Source organism: Saimiri boliviensis, chromosome 8, assembly GCF_048565385.1.
Source record: "Saimiri boliviensis isolate mSaiBol1 chromosome 8, mSaiBol1.pri, whole genome shotgun sequence".
In the NCBI taxonomy this organism is placed as follows: domain Eukaryota; kingdom Metazoa; phylum Chordata; class Mammalia; order Primates; family Cebidae; genus Saimiri; species Saimiri boliviensis.
In genome coordinates this window covers 14567538-14585114 of record NC_133456.1, presented here as the reverse complement: position 1 = coordinate 14585114, position 17577 = coordinate 14567538, and the positions used below count along the sequence as shown (strand labels likewise).

At 44.5% G+C, this 17577-nt stretch overlaps 1 long non-coding RNA gene across 2 annotated transcripts in view; it reads left to right on the top strand.

The window, feature by feature from the left end:
• Nucleotides 1–17577, top strand: part of LOC141585333 (uncharacterized) — a 102090-nt gene that overhangs the window by 11577 nt on the left and 72936 nt on the right. The window contains exon 2 of one of the 2 annotated variants that reach the window (XR_012518729.1): nt 1399–1519. The exons of the other annotated variant lie outside the window; for it this stretch is intronic. This is a non-coding gene — a long non-coding RNA (uncharacterized LOC141585333). The remainder of the gene's footprint in view (nt 1–1398; nt 1520–17577) is intronic. 2 annotated transcript variants of the gene reach the window in all.

Genomic DNA, 17577 nt, shown 5'->3' with positions numbered 1-17577 from the left:
ATCATTGGGGAAATCAAAACTATAATGAGCTATAACCTAACATCTGTTAGGATGATCTTAAAATCTGAATGTTGGAGGCCGGGCGTGGTGGCTCAAGCCTCTAATCCCAGCACTTTGGGAGGCCGAGGCGGGTGGATCACGAGGTCGAGAGATCGAGACCATCCTGGTCAACGTGGTGAAACCCCGTCTCTACTAAAAATACAAAAAATTAGCTGGGCATGGTGGTGCGTGCCTGTAGTCCAGCTACTCAGGAGGCTGAGGCAGGAGAATTGCTTGAACCCAGGAGGCGGAGGTTGCGGTGAGCCGAGATCGCGCCATTGCACTCCAGCCTGGGTAACAAGAGCAACACTCTGTCTCAAAAAAAAAAAAAATCTGAATGTTGGTGTCCCCCCAAAATTCATATGTTAGAACCTAATACCCAATGTGAATAGTATTAAGAGGTGGAGTCTCTTATGATTATGTCCTGAGGACTGCACCCAAATGAATAAGATCAGTGCCTATATTAATAAAAGGTTGAAGGAATCTAGCTTGCCCCTTCCACCATATGAGGACTCAGCAAGAAGGCTCCATCTTTGAAGCAAAAAGCAAACACCAAATCTGCTGACATTTCGATCTTGGACTTCTCATCAGACACCAAATCTGCTGACATTTTGACCTTGGACTTCTCAGTCTCTAAAACTGTTAGCAATAAATTTCTGTTGTTTATAAATTACCCAGTCTAAGGTATTCTGTTATGGCAGCCTGAAGAGACTAAGACATATGTCTACCATCAAAAACATAAAACAAGCCAGGCATGGTGGCTCATGCCTGTTATCCCAGCATTTTGGGAGGCCAAGGGAGGCAGATCATGAGGTCAGGAGTTTGAGACCAGCCTGGCCAAAAACCTTGTCTCTACTAAAAATACAAAAATTAGCCGGGTGTGGTGGCACACACCTGTAATCCCAGCTACTTAGGAGGCTAAGGCAGGAGAATCGCTTGAACCCAAAAGGCAGATTGCAGTAAGCTGAGATCACACTACTGCACTCCAGCCTGGGCAAAAGAGCAAGACTCCATCTCGAATAAAAACACACACACACACACACACACACAAGTGTTAGCAAGGATATCGAGAAATTGGAATCCTTGTGCATTTTTGGTGGTACTCTAAGATGGTACAGTTGCTGGGAAGAATAGTATTGTGGTTCCTCAAAAAATGAAAAATAGAATTACCATATCCAGCAATTCCACTTCTGGAATTGTACAGTTGTTCCTCAGTATATGCGGGTGATTCATTCCAGTCACCTTGAGGATACCAAAATCTGTGGTGCTCAAGTCCCTTATATAAAATGGTGTAATATTTGCATGTAGCCTACCCACATCCTCCTGTACATTTTTATTTTTACTTATTTTTTTTTTGAGGTCTTGCTCTGTTGCCCAGGTTGGAGTATAATGGCACAATCATGGCTTACTGCAACCTCAACCTCCGGGGCTCAAGCAATAAATCCTCCCACCGCAGCCTACCCAGTACCTGGGACTACAGGTATGTGTCACCAAACCTAGCTAGTTGTTTTTTTTAATTTTATTTTGTAGAGATAGGGGTCTCACCATATGTTTTTATTTTTACTTATTTTTGGGGGGTTCTTGCTATGTTGCCCAGACTGGAGTATAATGGCACAATCATGGTTCACTGCAGCCTGAACCTCCTGGGCTGAAGCAATCAATCCTCCCACCTCAGCCTACCCAGTAACCGGGACTACAGGTATGTGTCACCAAACCTAGCTAGTTTTTTTTTATTTTGTAGAGATGGGGGTCTCACTATGTTGGCCAGGTAGGTCTTGTACTTCTGGCCTCAAGCAATCCTCCCAATTTGGCTTCCCAAAGTGCTGGAATTACAGATGTGAGCCACTGTGCCTGACCCCTCCTTTAAATCATCTCTAGATTACCTATAATGCATAATACAATGCAAATACTATGTGGCCCATGCCTGTAATCCCAGCACTTTCCGAGCCTGAGGCAGTCACATCACCTGATGTCAGGAGTTTGAGACCAACCTGGCGAGCATGGCAAAACCCCGTTTCTACTAAAACTACAAAAATTAGCTGGGCTTGGTGGCACATGCCTGTAATCCCAGCTACTCAGGAGCCTGAAGGAGGAGAATCCTTTGAACCCGGGAGGGAGAGGTTGCAGTGAGCTGAGATCAAGCTACTGTACTCCAGCCTGGGTGACAAAGCAAGACTCGATCTCCAAAAAACAAAAAACAAACAAAACTATGTAAATAGTTGTTATACTCTTTTTTATTTGTATTATTTTTAGGATGTATTTAGGATGTATAGATATGGTTTTGGGGGGGATTTTGTTTGTTTTTTGAGACAGAATCTCACTCTCTTGCCAGGCTGGAATGCAGTGGCACGATCTTGGCTCACTGCAACCTCCACCTCCTGGGTTCAAGCAATTCTCCTGCCTCAGCCTCCTGAGTAGCTGGGACTACAGGTGCATGCCACTATGCCCAGCTAATTTTTGTATTTTTAGTAGAGACGGTTTCACCATGTTGGCCAGGATGATCTCGATCTCTTGACCTCGTAATCCACCTGCCTCAGCCTCCTAAAGTGCCGGGATTACAGGCATAAGCCACCACACCCAGCCTATGTACGTATTTTTTTTTTATGTGTGTGTGATGGAGTCTCACTCTGTTGCCCAGGCTGGAGTGCAGTGGCACAGTCTTGGCTCACTGCAGCCTCCATCTCCCAGGTTCAAAAGATTCTCCTGCCTCAGCCTTCCGAATAGCTGGGATTACAGACACATGCCACCATGCCCGGCTAATTTTTGTATTTTTAGTAGAGATGGAGTTTCACCATGTCAGCCAGGCTGGTCTCAAACTCCTGACCTCAAATGATCAAAATGATCCACCTGCCTTGGTCTCCCAAAGTGCTGGGATTACAGGTGTGAGCCACTGTACCTGGCCATTATATATTTTATTGTTGTTTTTCCTAAGCATTTTCAATCCACAGTTGTTTGAATTGGCAGATGTGTAACCCACAGATGTGGAGGGTTAACTGGTATACCCCAAAAAATTAGGAGGTTGAGGCAGGAGAATTGCCTGAACCCAGGAAACGGAGGTTGCAGTGAGCCGAGATCGCGCCATTGCGCTCCAGCCTGGGTAACAAGAGCAAAACTCCATCTCAAAAAAAAAAAAAAAATTGAAAGCAAGGTTCTGTAGAGAGATTTGTACAGCCATGTTCACAGCACTGTTATTCACAATAGCTAAAACATAGAAGCGACCCGTCTGCCAGTGGATGGATGGATAAGTAAAATGTGGTACATTTATGCAATGGAATGTTATTCAGCCTTGAAAATAAATTATCTGAGTCACAGCACCAAAAAAGAAATTTTGGCACATGATGAATCTATGCTAAATGAAATAACCCAGTCACAAAAATACAAATACTGTATGATTCCACTTATATGAGGTACTTAGAGTGGTCAAATTCATAGAGACAGTAGAATGGTGTTTGCCAGAGGCTAGGTGAAGGGAGGAATGGGTTAAATGGGTTTAAACCCAGTGTGTTTAATCTGACATAGTAAACCCATTATTGTTTCATGGGTACAGTGTGTCAGATTTAAAAGATGAAAAAGAGTTCTTGAGATGAATAGTGGTTATGTTTTTGCATAACAATATGAAAGTACTTAATCCCACTTACCTGAATTAGTACTTAATACTATTAAATGGTTAAGATGGTAAAGTTTGGCTGGGCACGGTGGCTCACGCCTGTAATCCCAGCACTTTGGTAGGCTGAGGCGGGTGGCATGAGGTCAAGAGATTGAGACCATCCTGGTCAACAGGGTGAAACCCCATCTGTACTAAAAATACAAAAATTAGCTGGTAATGGTGGCGTGCACCTGTACTCCCAACTACTCAGGAGGCTGAGGCAGGAGAATTGCTTGAACCCAGGAGGCGGAGGTTGCAGTGAGCTGAGATCGCACCATTGCACTCCAGCCTGGGTAACGAGTGGAATTGCGTCTCAAAAAAAAAAAGATGCTAAATTTTATGTGTATTTTACCACAATAAAAAAATTGAAAGAAATCAATTAGTGAAATTAGTCATCTTAAATCTTTAAATAAGCTGAATGTGGTGGCACATGCCTGTAGTTCCAGCTACTCAGGAGACTAAAGCAGAAGAATTACTTGAGCTTAGGAGTTTGAGGCTATAGTGGCCTATAATAGTGCCTGTGAATAACCTCTGCACTGCAGCCTGGGCAACATAGTGAGATCCCATCTCTTAAAAAAAAGTAGGAAAATTGTGTTATCATCTCAATGAATGCAGAAAAATTAAATGTTTTTTCCTAATTAAAACAAAAACAAGCTGGGAATAGGAAGAAATACCTTCAAACTGAAAAGACCATTTATGAAAACCTACAGCTAGTATCATATAATGGTAAAAGACTGAAAGTTCTCCCCAAGATCAGTAACAAGACAGTATGTCCACTCTCTCTACTTACTTTCAACATTTTACTAGTGGTTTTAGCCGTTGCAATTAGGCAAGAAAAAGAAAGGCATCCAGAGTGGAAACTGAGAAGTAAAATTCTATTTGCAAACAACATAATTATATAGGCAGAAAATTCCAATGAAATTTACAAGAATGGGCCAGGTGTGATGGCTCATGCTTGTAAGGACTTTGGGAGTAGATCACCTGAGGTCAGGAGTTTGAGACCAACCTGGCCAACATGGCAAAACCCATCTCTACTAAAAATACAAAAAGTAGCCAGGTGTGTACTAAAAATATAAAAAGTAGCCAGACATGGTGGCCACACGCTTGTAATCCCAGCTACTCGGAGGCTGAGGCAGGAGAATTGCATAAACCCAGGAGGCAGAGGTTTCAGTGAGCTGATATCACACCACTGTACTCTAGCCTGGGCAACAAAGTGAAACTCTATCTCAAAAAAAAAAAAAAAAAAAGCAAAGAAAAGAAATCAACAAGAATGGTACTAGACCTAATAGGTTAAGCAAAGTTTCAGGATAATAGACTAATATACAAAAGTAAATTGCAGCCGGGTGCAGTGGCTCACACCTGTCCCAATACTTCAGGAGGCTGAGGCAGGTGGATCACCCAAGTCAGGAGTTCAAGCCCAGCCTGAGCAACATGGTAAAACCCTATCTGTATTAAAAATACAAAATTGGCCGGGCGCGGTGGCTCAAGCCTGTAATCCCAGCACTTTGGGAGGCCGAGGCGGGTGGATCACGAGGTCGAGAGTTCGAGACCATCCTGGTCGACATGGTGAAACCCCGTCTCTACTAAAAAAAAATACAAAAAAATCACCTGGGCATGGTGGCGTGTGCCTGTAATGCCAGCTACTCAGGAGGCTGAGGCAGGAGAATTGCCTGAACCCAGGAGGCAGAGGTTGCGGTGAGCCGAGATCGCGCCATTGCACTCCAGCCTGGGTAACGAGCGAAACTCCATCTCAATTAAAAAAAAAAAAAAAAAAAAAGATATTCTGATGAAAAATACAAAATTAACCAGGCATGGTGGTGCATGCCTGTAATTCCAGGTACTTTGGAGGCTGAGTCAGGAGAATCACTTGAACCAGGAAGGCGGAGGTTGTAGTGAGCAGAGATCATGCCCATTGCACTCCAGCCTGAGCAATGAGTGAAACTACATCTCAAAAATAAATAAATAAATAAAAATAAATTGCAGGCAGAGGTGCTATTTCCAAAATGATAGTATGAGGAGCTTAGCAGACTCTCTTTCCAGCAAAATAAGTATTTAACTGGTGAAAAATGTTTTTAAAAGACAATAATTTAAAGCCACTGGAAATTGTTACAAGGGCATGCAGCAAATAGAAACATTTATTCGAGAAACTTTATTATCTCTTTAAGTACAGAGTCTAGCATTTAAGCTATAACACACTCTTCATTGCCCCAGCTCAGTGTAATGGAAGCCGTACTCAGGCAGTGAGGCCAAAAAGATTCCCTCTCCCCCTTCCCCTGCTCTCAGTCAGTGCCTACGGTTTCCTCCTGAGAAGGGCAGGATGCTGGTATTTATCATCTCTGGTCCCACCTCAACTCCTGGCTCCTTGTTGCAGAATCTCCATTCTAAGCAGGCCAAGCCTAAGGGGCTAAGGCTCTCTTTCCCTACGCATCCCACACTAATATTGGGTGAGCTCTAACCCAGGAACAATAGGGTTCCTGTTACCCTAACCCCACTTCGCTCATAGAACCAAGGCTCCTCACCAGAAGGGGCAAGCCAAGAACACTGAGGGATAGGCCAGGTGCAGTGGCTCACACCTGTAATCCCAGCACTTTGGGAGACCAAGGCAGGTGGATCACAAGGTCAATAGATTGAAACAATCCTGGCCAACATGGTGAAACTCTGTCTCTACTAAAAATACAAAAATTATCTGGGTGTGGTGTCATGCGCCTGTAGTCCCAGCTACTCAAGAGGCTAAGGCAGGAGAATCGCCTGAACCTGGCAGGCAGAGGTTGCAATGAGCCAAGATCACACCACTGTACTCCAACCTGATGAAAGCGAGATGCCGTCTCAAAAAATAAATACTGGGGGATAATGTCTCCACCCAGAACCATGCTCATAACAGGTTTCTCCAGGAGAAGCAGGTATGCCACTGTCTTGCCCCTAGCTCTAGTATAGAGGCTTCTAGGTGCTGTCTAGGGGAAAATACAGACCATAAGAACACTGACCTCAGCAGCCTTCCCTAAGGGGACTGATTTTATTTGGAGCAAAGTATGGGGAAATTTATGCCCAGAGGCATTGTCAAAAGCAATGGACATCTGATAGCGAGGATGGAGCTGGTGGCTTCATGATACTAGTAGCAACAAGCAAAATGGTGGACCAGCTAAAAGTTTGACAGGCAGAGCCAGGAAAAGAGACAATTAAAAAGGGCCTTCCTTGGCTTGAAGCAAGCCTTGAAGAAGGGTTAAACCCTGCTTCTAAAATGGGGCCCAACTACCATTGGATCAGATAGTGGAGTAATTATGCTCCCAGAGACTTGTCAAAAACAACAATCAGCTAGCTATTCTAGGAGGTTAATGTCCAGATGTAATACCGATAGAAGTAAACCAGCCAGGTCAGGCATGGTGGCTCACGCCTGTAATCCCAGCACTTTGGGAGTCCAAGGTGGGGCAGATCACCTGAGGTCAGGAGTTCAAGACCAGCCTGGCCAACATGGTGAGACCCCATTTCTATTAAAATACAAAAATTAATCGGGCATGGTGGTAATTGCCTGTAATCCCACCTACTTGGGAGGCTGAGGTGGGAGAATTGCTTGAACCCAGGAGACAGTGGTTGCATTGAGCCGAGATTGCACTATTGCACTCCAGCCTGGGTGGCTGAAAGAGACTCTAGAGGCTCACTGGGAAGATAAGGACACTGTCAAAACCACCTGACTAAAACTACAGTTATCCATGGTTGTGAGGAAGACTGTGCATGCCCAATCAGAAACATCAGAGACTGCACACAGGGGTAAATAACATCGGGAAGAATCCACACTGAGACAATAGATCACTCAGCAAGGCTAGTTTACTTTCTGCAGAAAGGGTGCAACTTGCTGGCAATCTTGCCACAAGAGCACACCTGAACAAAGGAGACAAAGACTTAACTTTCATAACCTGACACAATTGCCCTACTGCTGTATCCAGTTTCCATTGACTGGAATGCGACCTCACATTCTATGTTTGACCCGACTGGCTAAAAACTTGAAAATTTTCTGAATCGATAAGGGGGGAAGAAGACAAGGAAGAAGAGGAAACTAGTCAGGAGGTCAGGAGGGTATCCAAATAAGGAATGGCACACCAGGATTTGGAGCTTGTCCAATTCTGTTCACACATGCCAGAGTGAGTCAAGGTAGCTGATTTAAGATGTAGCTGATTTAGAGAATATATATACATGGATATATGTTTATGCTAATAGCAAATAGTGGCCATAAACCAAGAGATTGTAACTCCTTATAATGCAGTCTAAGATATAAACTTTGAAGAACTTTCCCATCTCTCACAACTGTACTAGTTCAGCCAAGTGTGTAAACAAAGAAGTGTGTAGATCTAAAAGAAAAAAGTGAGGGAAAATTAATATGAGAGAGTTTATTTGGGCCAAGCTTCAGAACTGCAACCTAGTTTGAGTCACAGTCAGGAAAGGGTTCTGCATAGATGCTCCCAAGTCTTCAATCTTGGCCCAAATAAACTCTCTACTTATATCAATTTTGCCTCAGTTTTTTTTCTTGTAGGTCAATATATCTGGTATAAGTCAGCAGGATTCAAAGTGACACCCTCAACTATCCTGCATTCCTTCTCAGACTTGGCACTTGGTACCAGGATGAATCTGTTGTTTCTTCAACTCCTGAGGCTTCACTGGGTGCAAAAGAGTGAGTCCTCCTGAATTCAGATGTCCCTTTTCTTTTTGGTTGAGGTTTAGATTTTATCTGTACTATTTTTCAAACCCTGTCTACTTTTAAGAGTGAGGGCTGCAGTCTCTGTCTCTGGACAGATTTCAATAACAACCTCTGCAGAAAACTGCCTTCTCTGCTTCTGCTTCTGCTTCAGAAGTTTGTGTCATAGCCAGGCAAAGGGCTGTGCAAAGGGCTGTGCCTTCTCCACATCTGCCTCAGGGGAAGAGGTTTGGGTCACACTCAGGCAAGGAGCTTTGTAAAGTACTTCTGCGTTCTCCACCTCTGCCTCACAGCAAAAGGTTCCCATTACAGTGTGGTCAGTCTGGCACCTGTGGTGATATGGTTTGGATCTGTTTCATGTCAAATTGTAATCCCCAGTGTTGGAGGTGGGGCCTGGTGGGAGGAGATTGGATCGTGGAGGTGGTTTCTCGTTAATGATTAGCACCATGCCCCCTTGGTATTTTATAGTGAGTGAGTTCTCATGACATCTGGTTGTGTAAAAGTGTATAGCACCTCCTCCCTTTCTCTCTTGGTCCTGCTCCTGCCATATAAGATGCCTGCTCCTGCTTTGCCTCCACCATGAGTAAAAGCTCTCTGAGGCTGTAACTGCCCAGTGGGTTTACCTTGCCTGCTGCCTAGACAGAGCCGATTTATCAAGACCGGGGAATTGCAATGAAGAGTAATTCACACAGAGCTGGCTGGCCATGCAGGAGATCAGTTTTCTTATTACTCAAATCAGTCTCCTGGAGCATTTGGGAACAGAGTTTTTAAGGACAGCTTGGTGAGTGGAGGGAAGCCAGTGATCCAGGAGGGCTGACTGGTCAGGGATGAAACCATAGAAAATCAAAGCTGTCTTCTTGTGCTAAGTCAGGTTCCTGGGTGGGGGCCACGAGATCAGAAAAGTCAGTTTATAGATCTAGTTGGTGCCAGCTGATCCATCAAGTGCAGGGTCTGCAAAATATCTCAAGCACTAATCTTAGGAGCGGTTTAGGGAGGGTCAGAATCCTATAGCATCCAGCTACATGACTCCTAAACCGTAATTTCTAATCTTGTGGCTAATGCTAGTTCTACAAAGGCAATCTAGTGCCAAGGCAAGAAGGAGGTCTGCTCTGGGAAAGGGCTGTTATCGTCTTTGTTTTAAACTATAAACTGGCCGGGTGCAGTGGCTCAAGCCTGTAATCCCAGCACTTTGGGAGGCCGAGGCGGGTGGATCACGAGGTCAAGAGATCGAGACCATCCTGGTTAACACGGTGAAACCCCGTCTCTACTAAAAATACAAAAAATTAGCTGGGCATGGCGGCGCGTGCCTGTAATCCCAGCTACTCAGGAGGCTGAGGCAGGAGAATTGCCTGAACCCAGGAGGCGGAGGTTGCAGTGAGCCAAGATCGCGCCATTGCACTCCAGCCTGGGTAACAAGAGCGAAACTCTGTCTCAAAAAAAAATAAAAATAAAAAAATAAAATAAACTATAAGTTTCTCCAAAGTTAGTTCAGCCTACACCCAGGAATGAACAAGGATAGCTTGGAGGTTAGAAGCAAGATGGAATAGATTAAGTTAGATCTCTTTCACTGTCTCAGTCATAATTTTGCAAAGCTAGGTTCAAGGCCTCCTCAGAAGCAGACACTGTTATGCTTCCTATACAGCCTGCAGAACCATGTGCCAACTAAACCTCTTTTCATTATAAATTACTCAGTCTCAGATATTTCTTTATAGGAACGCGAGAACAGACTAATCCAGAAAATTAGTACCAAAGAGTGAGGTTTTGCTGTAAAGATACCTGAAAATGTGGAAGCAGCTTTGGAACTTGGTAACGGGCAGAGGTTGGAAGACTGTAGAAAGCTCAGAAGACAGGCAGATGAGGGAAAATTTGGAACTTCCTAGAGACTGGAATGGTTATGACCAAAATGCTGATAGTGAAATGGACAGTGAAGTCCAGGCTGAGGAGGTTCTTGGATGGAGATGAGGAACTTATTGGGAACTGGAGCAAAGGTCACTTTTGTTATGCAATAGCACAGATGTTGGGTGCATTATGTCTCCCTCCCACCCCCCCAGAGATCTGTGGAACTTTGAACTTGAGAATGATGATTTAGGATATTTGGCAGAAGAAATTTGTAAGCAGCAAAATGTTCAAGATGGGACCTGGTTACTTCTAACAACCTATACTCATGAAATGAGCAAAGAAATGACCTAAAACTGGAACTTACATTTAAAAGAGAAGCAGAGTGTAAGAATTTGGAAAATTTGCTGCCTGGCCATGTGGTAGAAAAGAAAAGCCCATTTTCAGAGGAGGAATTCAAGCAGGCTGAAGAAATTTGCATGAGAGAAAAGGAGTCACGTGCTGATATCCAGGACAATGGAGAAAAGGCCAGAGACCTTCACAGCTGCCCCTTCCATCACAGGCTCAGAGGCCTAAGAGGGAAGAATGATTGTGTGGGCCAGGACAAGGGCCCCAGAACCCTGCACAGCCTCAGGACACTGCTCCCTGCATCCCAGCTACTCCAGGTCCAGCTGTGGCTCAAAGGGTCTCTGGTACAGCTCAGGCTGCTGCTCTGGAGGGTGCAAACTGTAAGCCTTGGTGGCTTCCATGTGGTGTTAAACCTGTGGGTGCACAGAGTGCAAGAGTGAATGAGGCTTGGGAATCTCCACCTAGATTTTAGAGGATTCCATGTGGTAGATGGAAAATCCTGGATGTTCAGGCAGGAGCCTGCCTCAGGGGTGGAGTCTTCATGAAGGACCTCTACTAGGGCAGTGAGGAGAGGAAATATAGGGTCCCCACTGAGGCACTGCCTGTTGGACTTGTGAGAAGAAGACTACCACCCTCTAGACCCTAAAATGGCAGATCCATTGGCAGCTTGCAGCCCACACCTTGAAAAGCTATAGGTACTCAACAACAGCCCATAAGAACAGCTGTGGGGCTGAACGCTGCAAAGCTAATAGGGTATTTTGTAGAGACACAGTTTCATCATGTTGCCCAGGCTGATCTCAAACTCCTGGATTCAAGCAGCCTCCCAGAGTGCTAGGATGGATTACAGGCATGAGCCACCATGCCCTGCCATCATTAATTTTTTTTTTTTTTTTTTTTTTTTTTTAGACGGAGTTTCACTCTTGTTGCCCAGGCTGGAGTGCAATGGTACAATCTCAGCTCATGCAACCTCCGCCTCCAAGGTCCAAGTGATTCTCCTGCCTTAGCCTGCCAACTAGCTGGGATTATAGCACCCACCACCATGCCCTGCTAATTTTTTGTATTTTTAGTGGAGACAGGGTTTCACCATGTTGGCTAGGCTGATCTTGAACTCCTGACCTCAGGTGATCCACCCCGCTTGGTCTCCCAAAGTGCTGGGATTACAAGTGTGAGCCACCATGCCCGGCTGTAGCCCCTTTCTTTTGGACAATTTTCCCCTTTTGGAATGGGAATATTTGCCCATTGCCTATACTCCCATTGTATCTTGGAAGAAACTAACTTTTTTTTTTTTTTTTTTTGAGACAGAATCTCACTCTGTCACCCAGGCTGGAGTGGAGTGCAATGGCACTGTCTTGGCTCACTGCAACCTCCACCTCCCGGATTCAATCATTTCTCCTGCCTCAGCCTCCCAAGTAGCTGGGATTACAGGGACCCACACCATACCTGGCTAATTTTTGTATTTTTAGTAGAAATGGGGTTTTGCCATGTTGGCCAGGCTGGTCTTGAACTCCTGATCTCAGGTGATCCACCCACCTCCACCTCCCAAAGTGCTGGGATTACAGGCAGGAGCCACCACACAAGGCCCTAACTTGTTTTTTATATTACAGGTTCTTAGGCAGAAGGGACTAGCCTTGTCTCAGATGCTAGATTAAGTTAAGACTTTGAGGGACTATTGGGAAGACATAATTGCATTTTTTAATTGAGAGGGACATGAGATTTAGAGGAGCCAGGGGCGGAATGATATGATTTGGAGCTGTGTTTCCACTAAATCTCATGTGGAATTGTGATTCCCAGTGTTGGAAGTGGGGCCTGGTGGGAGATGATTAGATTATGGGAATGGTTTTTCATGAATGGCTTAGCATCATGCCCCCCTCATGAGTTCTCACAAGATCTGGTTGTTTATGTTTTGTATTTTATTTTATTTTATTTACTTTTGTTTTGTTTAGTTTTGTTTGTTTTGTTTTATTTGTTTGTTTTATTTTTGTTGTTTTACTCTACTGGGAAGGATCTGGTTGTTTAAAAGTGTGTAGCACCTCCTCACTCTCTCTCTTGGTCTAGCTCCTGCCATATAAGATGCTGGCTCTTGCTTTGTCTTTCACTATGAGTAAAAGCCTCCTGAGGCCTCCTCAGAGGTAGGTGCTGCCCTGCTTCCTGTACAGCCTGCAGAACCATGAGCAAAGTAAGCCTCCTTACTCTATAAATTACGTAGTCTCAGGTTTTTATTTATAGCAATGTGAGAACAAACTAATACAAGTGATTTTACTTCTTATACCCTAAAACTACATGGCATGTCTTTGAAATTGCAACTGCTTTCTATTGCTTGTAATTCAGACTTGTGTTTTCATTTGTGACCAATTCTTGTTATTTCCAAACCAAAAAGTGCATGAGGGTGAATTATCTTGCCCTGAAGAGATGAAACATGGCTTTCTCTGACCAATTTAGGTGGTCTAGGTGACTAGACACTGTGCAAAGATGTCAGGACTGTTGCCCAGGACACAAAGCAGACTTAAACGGCATTCCTTACTAGAACATTTTAGGGACTCTTGCTCATCCAGAAAGGCATAAATAAGGGACTGGTAACCCTAATCCCTTGAGAACCCTACTGCTACCTGATGGTTAAAGGCAGTCTGAGACACATAAGAGAGTGATTCAGGCTGGGAGCAGTGGTTCACATCTGTAATCCCAGCACTTTGGGAGGCCAAGGTGGGTGGATCGCTTGAGGTCAGGAGTTCAAGAGCAGCCTGGCTAGCATGGCGAAATCCCCTCCTCTACTAAAAATCCAGAAATTAGCTGGGCATGGTAGTGCATGCCTGTAGTCCCAGCTACTCAGAAGACTGAGGCACAAGATTCACTTGAACCTGGGAGGCGGAGGTTGCAGTTAGCCAAGATGGTAACACTGCATTCCAGCCTGGCAACAGAGCAAGACCCTGTCTCATTAAAAAGAAAATTAAAAAAAAGATTTTGGGGCCTGGACAGGTGGCCATGGTGAGACCTGTAGACATATGTATGTCCATAGCAGCTAGACCACCAGGGGCAGAGCAGGGCCAAACATAATATGTCCTCCCTGGCCTAGCTGTGTTTCCTGACCATGCCTGGAAGTGTTTTTTTGTTTGTTTGTTTTTATAAAGATGGGGTTTCACCATGATGGCCAGGCTGGTTTTGAACTCCTGACCTCAGGTGATCCACCCACCTCGGCCTCCCAAAGTGCTAGGATTACAGGCGTGAGCCACCACGCCCAGCAGAAGTGTTGTACTTTATAGCCCTCTATAGCCATTCTGGGTGCCACATGGGTACCTGGGACCCAGGATGACTGGGAAAAACATTAGGGGAGGGTAACTGTGTATCTTGAAGTCACGTTATGTTAAATTGAGTTATAGATAATCATAAAATGTCTGAGTCGTTTCTAAGTAAGTTAAAATGCTGAAATATTAATCAACTTAATCTTTTAGCTTTTTATTGTTGACTTTAGACATCTAGAAATACAAAGCATAATCAACTTAAGAATAAAAAATATGGGCTGGGTACAATGGCTCATGCCTATAATCCCAGCACTTTGAAAGGCAGATCACTTGAGTCCAGAAGAGCAGCCTGACAACATGGCAAAACCCTGTCTCTACAAAAAATATAAAAAATTAGCCAGGTGTGGTGGCAGGTAAGTGTGGTGGTGTGTATCTATAGCCCCAGCTACTAGGGAAGCTGAGGTCAGAGGATCACTTGAGCCTAGAAAGTGGAGGTTGCGGTGAGCCAAGATTGTGCCACTACCCTCCAGCCTGTGCAACAGAGTGAGACCCTGTCAAAAGAAACAAAAAAAAGAGGCAAATAAGGACAATTATTAACAAAAGCTAAGGACAGTTATTAACAAAACCATTTGAAACCCATATCTAAAAAGTGTTTCTGGTGTGGTATGGTGGCTCACACCTGTAATCCCGACATTTTGGGAGGCTGAGGTGGGCAGATCACTGGATTCCAGGAGTTTGAGACCAGCCTGGCCAACACAATGAAACCCCATCTCTGCTAAAAAAATACAAAAATTGGCCAGGCGTGGTGGCTCACACCTGTAATCCCAGCACTTTGGGAGGCCAAAGCAGGCAGATCACAAGGTCAGAAGATCAAGACCATCCTGGCCAACATGGTGAAATCCCATCTCTACTAAAAATACAAAAATTAGCTGGATGTGATAGCACATGCCTGTAATCCCAGCTACTCAGGAGGCTGAGGCAGGAGAATCACTTGAACTGGGAGTCAGAGGTTGCAGTGAGCCAAGACTGCACCACTGCACTCCAGCCTATTAACAGAACAAGACTCTGTTTAAAAAAAAAAATAACAAAAATTGTCTGGGTGCAGTGGCTCACGCCTGTAATCCCAGCACTTTGGGAGGCTGAGGCAGGTGGATCATGAGGTCAAGAGTTTGAGACCAGCCTGACCAACATGGTGAAACCTTGTCTCTACTAAAAGTACAAAAATTAGCTGGGCATGGTGGCACGCACCTGTAATCCCAGCTACTCAGGAGGCCGAGGCAGGAGAATCGCTTAAACCCAGGAGGCGGAGGTTGCAGTAAGCTGAGATCATATCACCGCACTCCAGCCCGGGTGACAGAGCAAGACTCTGTCTCAAAAAAAAAAAAAAAAAAAAAAAAATTAGCCAGGTGTGGTGGTGCATGCCTGTAACCCCAGCTACTTGGGAGGCTAAGGTGAGAGAATTGCTTGAACCCAGGAGATGGAGGCTGCAGTGAGCCAAGATTGTGCCATTGCACTGTACCATTGCACTCTAGCGTGCGCAACAGCATGAGATCCTGTCTCAGAAAAAAAAAGGTGGTGGGGAGGGGGGGTTCTTTTTTTTTTTTTTTTTTTTTTTTTTTTTTTTGAGATGGAGCTTTGCTCTTGTTGCCCAGGCTGGAATGCAGTGGCATGATTTCCGCTCATTGCATTCTCTGCCTCTCGGCTTCAAGTGATTCTTTCGCCTCAGCCTCCCTAGTAGCTGGGATTACAGGCACCCACCACCACACCCAGCTAATTTTTTGTATTTTTAGTAGAGACAGGGTTTCACTATGTTGGCCAGGCTGGTCTGGAACTCCTGACCTCAGGTGATCCACCCACCTCAGCCTCCCAAAGTGCTGGGATTACAGGCATGAGCCACTGTACCCATCCAAAAAAAAATGTGTTTCTAAAGGTGACCAGGCCAGCACAGTGGAGGAAAGTTAAGGGAGGCTTTGGTAAAAGCTGTTGTTATTAACTTTTGCACTAACTCTCAGATGCATGGTATAACATAACACCTAAGAAGAAGGCATATACTTATTGCAGTTGCTAATGAGGTAAGAATTGAGGCTATAGTCTCTTTCCATTGGCCAAACCAACCTTTCTAGCCGTTTTGAAACAGGGTTGTTAATTCCAGAATTTTTAGCTAGTTCTTCAGATAAAGTGATAAGGCCTTGTTGGGACTTCATTATGCTTCTATTAGGAGCAGTGTTGTTTGGGATAAAGGTACAACATTGGGTTTTAATCATAACACAAACACCACCTTTTTCAGCTAATATCATATCTAAAGCCATTCTGTTTTCCCAAGCCATTTAGCTAGTGGACCTTAACTGTTCCACTATTCCTTTGACAGCATCTTTAGTGTAATTAATAAATTGTTGTTGATTGTAATAAATATAGTTTATCCAATCTACATTTTTATTAACTGTTATCCATGGGAGGATAGATTCAAACTTTGCTGATATCTGGTCCCTAGCTTTATATTCATCTGGTAGACCCCATGAGATGCCAATTATATCTAAATAGACATTGGGGATCAAAAGACCTGTGAGGGGCTTCTCTTGTTTTGCAACATCGTGTTTTTTCTTTTTCCGGTTAATGAAATGCCAGGGTAAAAGGGATAGCCAATTGAACTAGAGCACAAGTACTGCTCCAATTATTTGGCAGAGTATCCAGTAAAGGTCTGCCAGAATACTACCATACATCCTCTCGGGGATGAATAAGGGCAGATTGGTGGGTCAACTCTTGGAAGTGCCTGACCTCTCTGCATTATATTAGGTCTCCAAGGAACACAAAATTTTCCTCTTGTTGTTGGAGACACAAGGTAAAATTGGTCTTGTAAGATGGAGGCTGGATTGCCCTCAGGGGCTGACCTGCAGGGTACTGCACTTCAGGAAATAGTAGAGAGAGAGTTTGGCACGGTTCATTATCCCAGGCTGTTTGGCATGGTTCACTATCCTGTTTTCTAGAGGCTTGCTTAAAACTTAACCTCACGTGTTCAAGGTTCTTTTCCCTGGAGAGGACTCTAACTATCGCCTCTGCCCCTGACCTTCTGTAGGTCTCTTTCACTCTTTTCATTACATTTTGTCTTGTCTGGCCTCGAAACTTACAGAGAGGAGCCACTCACACTGTACTCATGCATGCACAGCCGCACTCAACCTCCAGAATTTTGACCACCAAGGAAGCACTTTGCCACCCCCTTGTGACATTCCCTACCTTGGTCTGTGCACAGAGTTGCTGGTCACTGCAGCACTGCAATCTTTTTCTCCCTGCGTTGCTGAGAGTCCAGGTTTATTCCTCGCATTGGATGGGTCTCAATTCCTTACCTTTGAGGCTACCGCAGTGAGGCAGTGAGGTGCACCTCCTCACAAGAGAGGATGGGAGACTGCCCCTGGAAGAGAATGGCTCCCTATACAGACCACCATTTTGTTAGAAATGCTTGCTCCTTGGTGCCAAAAAGAAGAACTAGCACTCAAAGAATTTTCTCAGCCAGTCAATTTTACTTTCTGCAGAAAGGGTGCTGCCTGTCAGCAATCTTGCTATGAGAGCATGATGAATAAAGAAAGGCAGGAATATTTATCCTTTACACATTGGGTCCTTACTGCTGTGTCCTCCTGTTGATTGGAGCTGGACCTCACAGTCTAAGCTAAATTTGATTGGCTAGCAACTTAAAACTTTCCTAAATAGGTAAAGGCAATGGAGATCAAAAGAAAGAGAGAAAGTTGCTTGGAAAAGGACTTAGAAAAGTAATAACATTTCCAAATAATGAA